Source organism: Macrotis lagotis, chromosome 1 (genome assembly GCF_037893015.1).
Source record: "Macrotis lagotis isolate mMagLag1 chromosome 1, bilby.v1.9.chrom.fasta, whole genome shotgun sequence".
NCBI classification, from domain to species: domain Eukaryota; kingdom Metazoa; phylum Chordata; class Mammalia; order Peramelemorphia; family Peramelidae; genus Macrotis; species Macrotis lagotis.
In genome coordinates, this window is record NC_133658.1 from 138,089,579 (window position 1) to 138,102,274 (window position 12,696).

Sequence of the window (12,696 nt, forward strand, 5' to 3'; positions counted from 1 at the left end):
TTCCTTAAACAGGTTTTGCCTCCACTGCTTCTTCCTGTTTTATGAGATCATGTCACTCTTAATCACTCATCACCATCCTAAGTTTATATTCTAACCCAGAATTTGATTTGATAACTATTTCTCTCTCTTGGATTAGTTAAGTCAACTATTTGTTTAATGTCTAAAGGAACTTTCTGGGAACTTTTGATCTCTTTTAGTAATTATTTTATATTTGTTAAAGTTTTAGATTAAATGCTTATAGTTGGTGTTGATATAATTCCTTTTTTCTATTTCCTGTTTGGATGTTTTTTGTGCTTTGCTATAGGGCTCTCCTCTTCTAGAGCAAAGTAAATGGTCACTCTTCTTATAAACTATTTTTTAAATAGTTGATGATGAAGTTATTTCAATTTTATATTTTTTCTTATTACTATTATTTCCTTTTAAAAAACTAATTTTGATATTCAATATGATAATTCATTGATCTGACCATCCCAGTGTGAGCCTATAGTGATCAGAGAAGTATAAATTAAGATGTATGTATTCAAATCAGGTGGAGAAATAAATTCTTTGAAAAAAATATCAGTTAAGTTCTAAATTGGTTTTGGTTAGACAGATGATTCAGAGATAACTTTTATATCATTAAAAGTCTTTTCCCCCCTCTGTTAAAAGAAATGTGATTTTGTGATGTGATTCTTCCAACAGTGTTTACTATGTACCAGTCTAAAAATGTGTTTGTGAATATTATTTTGCCTATTTTATAGACAAGAAAGTGAGGGAAAGAATGTGGTATGTGGCAGCTGAAAACACAAGTAATTCTAATTGTGTTATTTATATCCTGTGTGACTTTGGACAAATTCTTAAATTCTCTGGGTCTATGTTTCTACATCTATAAAATGAGGGACATGTACTGTATGATTCCTGAATTCTATGATATTACAATGACCTTGGACAAAATTACTAAGGAAGGTAATAAAGAATCCAGGTCTTGAATCTAAGCCTAGTTCATTTCAGGACATTCTGAATGTATTCATTATATTATTTTTTTGTAAAGATTCTTTTATCCCCTCTATCCTCACAATAGCTTTGTAGGCTTAGCTTTATTTTCTTATGCTCCTTTTGTCATTGAAGAAAGTGAATCTCAGAGGAGTCAAATCATGACTTAATAAGGGCCTGTAATGCTTAGAGGGATACTTAGAAGCCTGAAGGAATAGAAGCTAGGATCAAGGTCTGTAAACTTAAAGCATGGTTATCTTTTCAACAAATAAGGAGGCTACCCTAAAAGACACTAACTGCCATCCTACTTCCAGAGGAAGGCATCTTTAACTGGATTAGAAGGTAAGGAAAAAAAAAGAACTTCTCAGGGAAATTGCAAAGGTAGGGATAGTGATGAGTTGTGTATGCAACATCAAGAAGAATTTCCTGAGGACCTACCATGTGCCCATTCTTGAGCTAAACTATAGAGAACTGAGAAAATGGATAAGCTATGGTCTCTACCTTCTAATGTTTGGGAAACAAGACACATTAAAAAAAACTTATCAATTAAATGCTAAACTATATGTGGAAAGACATTTGACCCTTGAGGCAGTTGTGTGGCTAGGGGGTGCAACCTCTGGCTGGGGTCAGGAAGATGGGAGTTCTGACCTAGCCTGAGGCACCAGCTGAATGACCCTGGAATAGTCATCTAGCCTCTGCTTGCATCAGTTTCCTCAGCTGTCAAACCTCACAGTGATAATCAGTATCATAGGTGAGCTAGTGTCTGGCCCATAATGGGTTCTACACAAATGGCTGGTTCCTTTCCTTTCCTCCCTTCCCCCTAAGAATGGAGGAAGCAGCATAAGAAAGAGGAGAGGTGTGAAGAATGAAAGTCATAAATAACAGCATGAGAAGAACTCTAAATGAGACAGGAGATAGAACATTGAACTTGGAGTCAGAAAGATAAGAGTTCAATTCCTGCCTCATTCATTAGTTGCATGGCCCTGGGCAAGTGACTTAACCTCTTAGTCTTATCTATAGAATGGGAATATCACTTATTATAAAGCAGAGGCAGGGGAATGTCCTGTCCCTGGGCCCTATAAAACCTGTGAAATCATTTGATCTGGCATTGCCAAACTGCCCTCAAAATTCAATGATTCTGGGAGCTTTGGGAGAGTTAATTAATAAAATATTTGACCAAATATGAGACTAATTTTTAAGTTGATAATTTTTAATGACCTGCAAGTGAATTTTGTCTGCCAAATGGTCCTTGGCAGGCAAAATTTTCCTCATATATGCTCTAAAGGACCATTGTGAGAAGATAAAATAAATATTATTTTTTAAAGACTTTGCAAACCTTAAAGTACATACATACACACACACACACGTGCGAGCACATGCACACAAACATGTGAAACAAAGTATATTCTTAGGAGGAGAGTAATGAGAAAAAAGGTTGTGGTCAGACTATAAAATTCACAAAAAACAGACCAAGCAGTTCAATTTGGAGGAGATAAAAGAATGCATCCTTTAAGATTTCCTGTTTGGAACAATATTGAATTAGCATCTCTGTGAAGTCATCATTGGATTGTGAAAATGAACCTTCTTTTTTTGAAATCTGCCTACAAAAAATAATAGCTGGGGATAAACATTGCTTCAGTTTTCTCATCTTTAAAGTGGGGCTAATACTCCCTATCTTATAAAGCAATTTTGAAGAATTAAAGTGTTATAGAAATGGGTGCTATTATGAAAGCTGTGTTTTATTATGACTGATTTAGCCCGCAAATGAAATTCTTAACCTATAATACTACTTCTCTTTCACTGATTTTCTGAGTCTCTCAGGGATCCCAGTTCCTTCCTTTGGTTCTCATTCTGCTTAGCCAAAAATAAACTGTCTTCTTACTATAAATTTTACTTTATGAAAAACTAACAAAGTAACTAAAAGGAAGGTAATATTAGAGGATAGGGCAGTTAGATAGTGCAGTGGCTAGAGAACTGGATTTAAAGTCAGGAAGATTTATTTTCCTGAGTTTAAATCTGACCTCAGACACTATGTGACCCTTGGCATGTCACTTATCCCTATTTACCTCAGTTTCCTCATCTATAAAATGAGCTGGAGAAGGAAATGGGCTATTACTCCATTATCTTTGCCAGGAAAATCCCAAATAGGGAAAATTATTTCAGGCATGACTGAAATAACTGAACAACTTCTGTGGGGAAGGCAGTGAGGTCAATAGAAAATGAAGAAATAGAAAATAAATTCTTATACTTTCAGAGACACAACTTCCTTCCTTTAATAAGTGATTGTAGAATTTTGCCAGCAATTAAAATTCTGCTTTGCCTGGACCAGAATTTGCAAAAACCCTTCCCTGTTTTGAATATTTGTAAAACATTTTAATTTCCCCAGTGCTGTGTCACCACCTGAAGGAAAAATGATCAAGTGATTACTCAAGACTGCTAGGCAAACTTTTGAGCTTTTGTTGAACCACTTCTTTTTTTTATTAAAGATTTTATTTATTTTGAGTTTTACAATTTTTCCCCCAATCTTATTTCACTCCCCCAACCCCCACAGAAAGCAAGTTGTCAGTATTTACATTGTTTCCATGTTGTACATTGATCCAAATTGAGTGTGATGAGAGAGAAATCATATCCTTAAAGAAGAAACAAAGTATAAGAAATAACAAAATCAAACAATAAGACAGCAGTTTTTTTCCTAAGTTAAAGGGAATAGTCCTTGAACTTTGTTCAAACTCCATGATTCTTTATCTGGATACAGATGGTATTCTCCATTGCAGACAGCCACAAAATGTCCCTGATTGTTGCACTGATGAAATAAGCATGCCCATCCAGATTAATCATCATCCCCATGTTGCTGTTAGGATGTGCAGTGTTTTTTTGGTTCTGCTCATCTCACTCAGCATCAGTTCATGCAAATCCCTCCAGGCATCCCTGAATTCCCATCCCTCCTCTTTTCTAATAGAACAATAGTGTTCCATGACATACATATACCACAGTTTGCTAAGCTATTCCCCAATTGAAGGGCATTTACTTGATTCCAGTTCTTTGCCACCACAAACAGGGCTGCTATGAATATTTTTTACAAGTCATGTTTTTACCCTTTTTCATCATTTCTTAAGTGTATAGACCCAGTAGTGGTATTGCTGGATCAAAGGGCATGCACATTTTTGCTGCCCTTTGGGTGTAGTTCCAAATTTCTCTCCAGAAAGGTTGGATGAGTTCACAGCTCCATCTACAATGTAATAGTGTCTCAGATTTCCCACAACCCTTCCAACAATGATTGTTATCCTTTCTGGTCATATTGGCCAGCCTGAGAGGTGTGAGGTAGTACCTCAGAGAAGCCTTAATTTGAATTTCTCTAATAAGTAATGATTTAGAGCAATTTTTCATATGACTATGGAGTGCTTTGATCTCCTCATCTGTAAATTGCCTTTGCATATCCTTTGACCATTTGTCAATTGGGGAATGGAGTTTTTTAAAAAGTATGACTCAGTTCTTTGTATAGTTTAAAAATGAGTCCTCTGTCAAAACATTAGTTGTAAATATTGTTTCCCAGTTTACTACATTTCTTTTTGATCTTGGTTGCAGTGCTTTTATCTGTGCAAAAGCTTTTTAATTTAATGTAATCAAAATCATCTAGTTTGTTTTTAGTAATGTTCTCCATATCTTCCGTAGTCATAAACTGCTTCCCTTTCTATAGATCTGACAAGTAAACTAACCCTTAATCTTCTAACTTGCTTATAGTATTGTTTTTTTATGTCTAAATCCTGTATCCATTTGGATCTTATCTTGGAATACGGTGTGAGGTATGGGTATAATCTAAGTTTCTTCTATACTTCCTTCCAATTTGCCAGCAGTTTTTATCAAAGAGAGAGCTTTTATCCCAATAGCTGAACTCTTTGGGTTTATCAATCAGCAGATTACTATAATCATTTCTTGCTATTGCACCTAGACTATTCCACTGGTCCACCACTCTATTTCTTAGCCAATACCAGGCAGTTTTGATGACTGATGTTTTATAACATAATTTTAGATTGGGTAGGGCTAAGCCCCCTTCTTTTGCACTTTTTTTCATTAAATCCCTGAACATTCTTGACTTTTTATTTCTCCATATGAATTTAATTACAACTTTTTCTAATTCATTGAAGTAATTTTTTGGAATTTTGATTGGTAGGGCACTAAACAGGTAGTTTAGTTTTGGTAGAATTTTTTATTTTATTATATTAGCTCTTCCTATCCATGAGCAGTTCATGTTTGCCCAGTTATTTAAATCTGATTTAATTTGTGTGAGAAATGTTTTATAATTGTTTTCAAAAAGTTTCTGAATCTGACTTGGCAAATAGACTCCCAGGTATCTTATATTGTCTGAGGTTACTTTGAATGGGATTTTCCTTTCTAGCTCTTCCTGCTGTATTTTGCTAGTCATTTATAGAAAAGTTGAGGATTTATAAGGGTTTATTTTATATCCTGCAACTTTGCTAAAATTGTTAATTGTTTTTAGTAGTTTTTTGGATGATTTCTTAGGATTCTCTAGGTATACTATTATGTCGTCTGTAAAGAGTGAGAATTTTGTCTCTTCCTTCACAATTCTAATTCCTTCAATTTCTTTTTCTTCTCTAATTGCTGAAGCTAACTTTCTTATATGATATTGAATAGTAGTGGTGATAATAGTAGTGGTGCTCATATTGGGAATGCCTCTAGCCTCTCCCCAATGAATATAATGCTTGTTTGTGGTTTCAGATAGATATTGCTAATTATTCTAAGCAACAGCCCATTTATTCCTACACTCTTTAGTGTTTTTAGTAGGAATGGAAGCTGTATTTTATCATAAGCTTTTTCAGCATCTATTTATATGATCATATAATTATTGATAGGTTGTTTGTTGATATAATTGATTATACTAACAGTTTTCCTAATATTGAACCATCCCTGAATTCTGGATAAATCCCACTTGATACATAATGTATTATCCCAGTGATAACCTATTGTAATAATTTTGCTAAGATTTTATATTCATCAGGGAGAGAAGTCAATAATTTTCTTTCTCTGTTTTAACTATTTCTGGTTTAGATATCAGCACCATATTGGATTCATAGAAAGAGTTAGGTAGAGTTCCATCTTCCCCTATTTTTCCCAAGAGTTTATATAGAATTGGAACCAATTTTTCCTTAAATGTTCAGTAGACTTCACTTGTGAATCCATCAGGCCCTGTTCCTAGGGAATTCAGTGATGGCTTGTTGAATTTCTTTTTCTGAGATGGGGTTGTTTAGATATTCAATTTCTGCTTCATTTAACTTGGGCAACTTATATTTTGTAAATATTCATCCATTTCACTTAGATTGTCAAATTTACTGGCATAGAGTTGGGCAAAATCATTTCAAATTATTACTTTAATTTCCTTCTCATTGCTGGTGATTTCACCTTTTTCGTTTATGATACTATCAATTAGGTTTTCTTCTTTCATTTTTTAAAAAAATTAAGCAGAGGTTTATCAACTTTATTGGTTTTTCATAAAAACCAACTCTCCATTTTATTTATTAATTCAATAGTTTTTATGCTTTCAATTTTATTAATTTCTCTTTAATTTTTAGAATTTCTAATTTGGTATTTAATTGGGGATTTTTAATTTGTTCTTTTTCTAATTTTTTAGTTGCATATTTAGTTCATTGATTTCTTCTTTCTCTAATTTAGTCTTGTTAGTATTTAAAGATATATTATATCCCCTGACACCCACTTTGAGTGAATCCCATAGGTTTTGGTATGTCGTTTCATTATTATCATTATCTAGGATAAAATGATTAATTGTTTTCTTTAATTTGTTTTTTGATCCACTCATTCTTTAAAATGAGGTTATTCAATTTCCAATTGGTTCTGGGTCTGTATCTCCCTGGCCGAATAGTGCATATGAATTTTATTGCATTGTGATCTGAGAAAGATGTATTCACTAGTTCACATTAGGTTTTTCATGGTCAATTTTTGTTTAAATGCCATGTAATGCAGAGAAAAAGGTATATTCCTTTCTATCCCCATTCACTTTCCTCCAAAAGTCTACCATATCTAGTATTTTTGGCAATTTATTCACCTTTTTAACTTTCTTCTTGTTTGTTTTATGATTCAATTTATCTAGATCTGAATGTGGGAGGTTGAGGTCTCCCACTAGTAGAGTTTTGCTTTCTATGTCTTCCTGTAGTGCTTTCAGCTTCTCCTCTAATAATTTGGCTGCTATACCATTGGGTATACATATGTGTGTGTGTGTGTGTGTGTGTGTGTGTGTGTGTGTGTGTGTGTGTATATATATATATATATATATATATTCAGTATTGAAATCACTTTATTATCTATAATACCTTTTAGGAGAGTATAGTTTCCTTCCTTATCTATTTTAATGCTATCTGTTTTTGCAACTGCTTTGTCTGAGATAAGGATTGCTACCCCTTCTTTTTTCACTTCAGCTGAAGCAAAATATATTTTGCTCTCACCTTTTACCTTTAGTCTATATGTACCTCTCTGCTTCAAATGAGTTTCTTGTAAGCAGCATATTGTAGGATTCTGGTTTTTAATCCACTCTGCTATTCTCTTACATTTTAAGGGAGAGTAAATCCCATTCACATTCAAAATTATGATTACTAATTCTTTATTGCCCTCCATGCTATCTTCCCTCTGTTTGCATTCCCCCTCCCCCTTTATCTGTATTCCCCAGTATTTTGTTTCTGAATACCACCCCTTCAGTGTGCTTGTCCTCCCATATCTACCCCCCTTTCTTTTCTCTTTCTCTTTTTTCCCTTTTCCCTTCCCTTCCTTTTGTTAGTTCCTCTTTTTTCCTCCCCCTTCCCTTTCTATCTCCCCCTCCCCTTTCCCCCCTTTTAATACTTGAAAGGTTAGATGTTATTTAAGTTAACTGAGAAAGTGTGTAAGTTGACTTTAAGCCAAGTCTGATGAGAAGAAGATTCAGGTGTTTCTCATCCCCTCCCTTCTTCCCCTCTATTACCATAGGTATTGTGTACCTCTTAGTGTAATGAAATTTACCCCATTCTATCCCCTCCCTTCTCCTGTCTACTTCCTCTCCCTCCTTTTGAAGGAGGAAGTGTTTTTAAAATCATTCTATCTGAGTCATAGAAGATTCGGAGTATCCATCACTTCTAGCTAAGTATATTCTATCTAATAGAGTTACAGTTCTTGAGAGTTATTAGAGTCTTTCTCCCAAGTAGGGTTATAGCCAGTTTCATCCCATTGGATAACAGTCTCATGGATAGGTCATGAATGTCCATCACTTCTAGTTAGATATAATCTCTCTGTTAGAGTTACAATTCTCAAGAGTTATGAGAATCATTTTTCCCCATGCTGGAATACAGCCAGTTTCAACTTATTGGATAGCCGGGTTTTTTTCTTTACCCCCACCCCTGTTTGGGTTTTTTTTTTACCTTTTCATGTGTCTCTTGCACCTCCTATTTGATGTCCAAATTTTCTATTTAGCTCTGGTCTTTTCATCAGGAATTTTTGGAATTCTTCCATTTCATTAAATGTTCATCTTTTTCCCTGGAAGAGAAGGCTCAGCTTTGTGGGATAGTGGATTCTTGGCTGCATTCCAAGCCTCCTTGCTCTTAGAAATATCTCGTTCCAGGACCTTTGATCCCTTAATGTTGATGCAGCCAGGTCCTGCATAATCCTTACTGTGGCTCCTTGATATTTAAATTGTTTCTTTCTGGCTGCTTGCAGGATTTTCTCTTTTACCTAATAGTTCTGGAATTTGGCCACAACATGCCTTGATGTTTTCATTTTAGGATCTTTTTCAGAAGGGAATCGATGTATTCTCTCAATAACTACATTGCCCTCTGATTCCATGATATCAGGGCAATTTTCTATCACTAGATCCTGTAATATTAAGTCCAGGCTTTTTTTCTTTTCAATGTTTTCAGGAAGTCCAATAATTCTCAGGTTGCCCCTCCTTGACCTTTTCTCAAAGTCAGTGGTTTTCTTCTATTTTTTCTATTTTTTGATTTTGTTTAACTGATTCTTGCTGTCTCATGAAGTCATTAGTTTCCACAGACTCCATTCTTTTTTTTTTTTAGGGAGTAGTTTTCTTCATTTACCTTTTGCAACTCCTTTTCCATTTGGTCAATTCTACTTTTGAAAGTGCTTTCCATCTGATCAGTTGAGGTTTTGAGAGAATTATTTTCTTTTTGCATTTGTCCAATTGAGGATCTGAGAGAATTATATTATTTTGTATTTTTCCAATTGATGATCTGAGAAATTTATTCTCATTTTGTATTTGTGCAATTAAGGATGTGAGAGATTCTAATTTTGTTTTTGATGAATTGTATTTTCCTATGATTTTTTTTCTTGTTGCAAGGTGTTAATTGTCTCTCTAAAATTTTCCCAATTGATTTTTAAACTCCTTCTTTATTTCTTCAAGAAAGTCTTTCTGTGCTGGAATCCAGATCATATTCTCCGCAGATGTTCTGGGTCTCTCTGAGTTAGGGTCTTTTCCTTCCAAGAATTTTCCTTTGGATTCACCTTTCCACTGACCTTTCTTCATTATGCCAAGACCTTGAGTTGGGGAGGGGCTGGTTCACAGAGGTTTGGTTTTGGGATCCCTAGAGGCTTTACTTACTGAGTGTAATTTATCCAACTGACCAGTAGGAGGTGCTGGTTTCTTTCTCTGTAGTGTCTTTGACTTTGAGACCTACTCTGCACTGAATTATTGAAACTGTTGAATATTTTGCCTTCAATCAATGGTGGGCTTTACACTGTGTGAGGTCTCTCTCTCCCTATTGTCAGCTGAGTTGGTTTTTCTGCTCACACACCTGTGCCTGGGGCAGAAATAATCTGTAATTGTGTTTGTTCTGGGAAGAGGCCTGAGCAGTAATGGAGACAGGAACTCAGAGTTCTTCAGACCCCAGTATTCACAGGATGGTGTCTACAGCTCTCCTGCAGAGGAACTCTCCCCCCACCCCCGGCCTTGTCGGCAAACTCCAGAGGGTCAGTGCCAACATCAATGTCTCTGTTCTTTAGTAGACCCAAGCCCCCATGGTCTAGCCCCACTGCTGATCAAGCAGGTCTGGCACTCAGGCCCTCAGGCTCCCAGGGCTCCAATCCAATCACTAATCAGGCTGATCCATGGCTGATCTGCCTTCTGTGCCCAGACTCACCCATGGCTGTGGAAGACAAATCCTGAGGTAGATGTTCTTTCTCCTGGTTTTTCTTTTTGGGTTTTGTGGGTCAGATTTCTGTTAAGAGGTTTGTTTCATATCCTAGATGAGGAAAGATCAGGAGACTTTAGAACTGTGCCTATCTTCTCTCCACTATCTTGGCCTGAGAACCACTTCTTTTTTTTAAGGGAAATTATAGGGCCTGCTCCAAATCATATACATAGTAAAAACTAAATTTAAATCTAAAAATTCTTTTTCCAAATTCACTGCTCAATCCTCTATACCAGTGAGGTCAAACTCAAGCAGAAATGTGGACCATTAAGCTATATAAAAGGATCCCTCAAAATTGAACACTGACTTAGTTTTAAAATGTGATATCTATGTTTTATTCTATATTTATTTATGTTTTAAATATTTCTCAATTATATTTTAGTCTAATTTGAGTCATAGTCACATATAAACTATTGGTTGTGAATTTGATATCTGACCTATATAGCTTGCTCAAAGTCCCTTCCTTCAAACAGGAACAGAAACATCATTTAAAGAGAATTGTATCTGAGTCAATAGAGCAAGTTTCCAATTCTAGTTTTGCTACATGCTATCTTCAAGACTTTGGGCATGTAATTTTACATCTTTCACTTCAGTTTTTTAATATTTAAATGGGTGGATTAAAGCCCTTTAATGCTCTAAATCCTTTGACTACTGATGATAAAATCGAGGGACATTTTTACTCTTACAGTATTAGATGTTAGAGCTAGAAAAGAACTCAGAATATAGAATGTTAGAGATGGTGACAAGTTAAAACATGCAATGATCATAACTGAATATGGAAGATGCATTAGAATATAAAATGTCAGAACTGTGACCTTATCATGCAGAAGGGAATGCCAAAACTTAAAAGACATCCTAGAGATAATCAACTTTAACCATTTTGTTCAACTAGATAATAAAACAGAGACCTTAGGGAAAAGAAGTAACTTTTTCAAGATAACACAGTAGGTCTGAGGCACAGAGAGAGGCAGAACTCCATCTCCCTTTAATCCAATAAACTTTCCATTATACCCCAATGGCCTCCCCAACAAAGGCTAAAAATCTAGACTTGTCTCTTATCAAATAGCATCCCTAAGCCCTGACTCAGAGATTTTCCCCAACCCTACCCCTGTCTTTATATTCTGAAAGTTGTTTGAGGCCTTGTTTTCCTAAGTAAATTTATACTACAAATAAAAAGGAAATCTTGTCATATAAAGAAAATTGACTCTGAAGGCTAGTTTTCTAATGAGTGTCTTCATACCTAATTATCTAGTTTTTGTTTATTATTATTGTTGTTCTTATATGTTTCAATTTTTTTTGCCTTCTCTAAAATTCTGCCTCATAAGTAGTAGAATTGACCTGCCTTTTAAGGTTGTGTCCACACAGAAATCTTTAACACCTAGAAAATTTCAGAAATGGGCCTCTCTCTCTCTTTTCCACCTATTTCCTTCCTTCCTTCCTTCTTTCCTTCCTTCCTTCCTTCCTTCCTTCCTTCCTTCCTTCCTTCCTTCCTTCCTTTCTTTCTTTCTTTCTTTCTTTCTTTCTTTCTTTCTTTCTTTCTTTCTTTCTTTCTTTCTTTTTTTGCCTTATGTAAGGCAATGGGATTAAATGACTTGCCCAAGGTTATATAGCTAGGTAATTATTAAGTGTCTGAAGCTGGATTCTTCCTTCCTTCCTTCCTTCCTTCCTTCCTTCCTTCCTTCCTTCCTTCCTTCCTTTCTTCTTTCCTTCCTTCCTTTCTTCCTTCCTTCCTTCCTTCTTTCCTCCTTCCCCATCCCCTTTTCTTCATTCTCTACAGAAGCTCATGAAAACTTGTAAGATTTAATGAAAAGGTACCCAAAAAGATAAAATAGATCTTTGAAAGATTTGAGAATGATTTTCCTTAATGTGAAACCTATTACTGAGTTTGCACACCTACTCCCTTCCCACATACTTAAATGACTTGAACTCAAACATGACATGTATCTATTTGTTATATACTCACATTCTTGAAAGAAACAAATTGGAAATTACAGTGTCTAAAGAGGAAACTGGAAGTGCTTTCTCTTTGTGAGAGCCTCTTTCCTAAGCACTTTTCCCATTTGTCACATGGGAGCTGTCCCATCTTATTTCTCTCAGTCACCTCTAATATTTACTAGACACTACTTACTGCTAATGTCAAACACATACAAAGATGATGATGACTGAATGCAGGGGGAGAGAATTAAGGGAAGAACTGGCCAGGATACCAGCAATTCTGAGATCTGGTCTCTCCACTAATTTTGTGAAATTATCTAAATCAGTCGTCCTTTCTTCACCTTATTCTCTTCATCCGTAAAATGAAGAGAGTGTACTAGATGACTGTAAAGGTCCCTCCCAGCTTTTATATAGTTATTCTCTTTTTTTTAGTTTTTTTTGCAAGGCATTGGGGTTAAGTGGTTTGCCCAAGGCCACACAGCTAGGTAATTATTAAGTGTCTGAGGCCGGAATTGAACTCAGGTACTTCTGACTCCAGGTCCAGTGCTCTATCCACTATGCTACCTAGCCGCCCCTATATAGTTATTCTAAG